The sequence below is a fragment of the Mirounga leonina genome, unplaced genomic scaffold (genome assembly GCF_011800145.1).
Source record: "Mirounga leonina isolate KUSES-001 unplaced genomic scaffold, KU_Mleo_1.0 Mir_168, whole genome shotgun sequence".
Classification (NCBI taxonomy): Eukaryota; Metazoa; Chordata; class Mammalia; order Carnivora; family Phocidae; genus Mirounga; species Mirounga leonina.
In genome coordinates this window covers 46,922,143-46,923,748 of record NW_023270426.1, presented here as the reverse complement: position 1 = coordinate 46,923,748, position 1,606 = coordinate 46,922,143, and positions in this window count along the sequence as shown.

Sequence of the window (1,606 nt, the reverse complement as noted above, 5' to 3'; positions counted from 1 at the left end):
GCCGGCTGAGCCTACGACCAATGAGAGAGGATCGTCCGATCGTCCAACCAATCATCTGGGTGCTGCTCGCCCTCACGGCGCTACGTCACGAACGGTCGCCTTAACAACCTCCCACAGCTCTCACTGCTGCGGAGAACGGGCACCGCACCATCTCTCACCATGGCTCGGCCAACCAATAGCAAGTCGAGTCTCAAAACTAGGGCCTGCCTATTGGTCCAAGGGCCATGGGGGCGCAAGCATGGAAGCTGCTCAGGCGAAGGCGATAGGGGATCTGGCGGGTGGAGTGTCCTACAGGCCAGGACCTGACCTGTGGCCATCCCGGCTGTGAGAGTACTATGGGAAGCACCAGTGGGAAGCAGTGGGCGACAATAAACGCAGGGTCAGGTTGAGGGTAGAAAGCCCAGTTACTTAGTGGAGAGAGAGAGAGATGGAGAGAAGAGGTGAACCTGAAAAAAGAGAAGGTGGCAGCCAGGTGCAACCCAAACCTCAAAGGTGACTCATATTCAAAAATCTAAAACGACACCTTCCTGCGACTTACCCATCTGTATAAATAGTTCCAGTCACTGGGGCCCCTCAGCACAGTGCTTCTGTGTGGAGCGCTCGCTAGTCACACACCGCTGATTCTGAAATGTGCCTCTCCTGTGTCTTCTGCATTCTCTCCGCGCTACCCGTCGCTGCAGGCCTTTATTATCTCTTAGACCAAAGAGTGCAATAGCCTCTCCTATCAGGTCTCCCCACTCTGAAGGCACTTCCACCTTAGGATCCTATTATTCCATAGGCCTGCCCCCTGGAATTGCTCATTGTCTACTTGATTAAAGAACCTGACACCACCAATATGTCCCCACCCCACATTTCTTGTGTATCTCTCATTACTTACCTGTATCAACCCTGCATTTCAGCCAAGGGTAACTGGCCTTTTTTTCAGTCGCACTCAGTACCGTTTTACCTCTCTGCTAATGTTCTCTTTGTTTAATCTGGATATGCCTACCCATTTTAATTGTTGAAATTCTTAACTATCCTTTAAGGACCATTTCATAAGCCACCTCCTTTCTTGATTCCTTCAAACACATGTCATTCCTCCCTACTTTGAGCACTTATATTTCCATAATATTCTGTGACTTGCCTTATATTATTATGTGGAAATTTCTTAAGAATAGGGATTATAGGGGCGCCTGGGTGGTTCAGTTGGTTAATCATCTACTGTTGGCGCAGGTCATGATCTCAGGGTCCTGGGATCGAGCCCCTGCTCAGCGGGGAGCCTGCTTCTCCCTCTCCCTCTGCTGCTCCCCCTGCTTGTTCTCTCTCTCAAAATAAATAAATAAATAAATAAATAAATAAATAAATAAATAAATAAAATTTAAAAAAAAGAACAGGAATTATAATCCACTGAAGTTTTAAGCCCTATATTTTGAAACACAGTCCCTGGAACATACTATACACTCAGTAGGAGTTTTAGTAAACTATCATCTTGCTAAATTTTCATAATCCTTATAAAACAGATATTATCTCCACTTACCTAAAAAAGTTAAGCAACTTGTTATAGATCCCTTGATAATAATTAGGAAAACTTGGATTTGAGCCCACATCTAAAGCTTATGCTGATCCT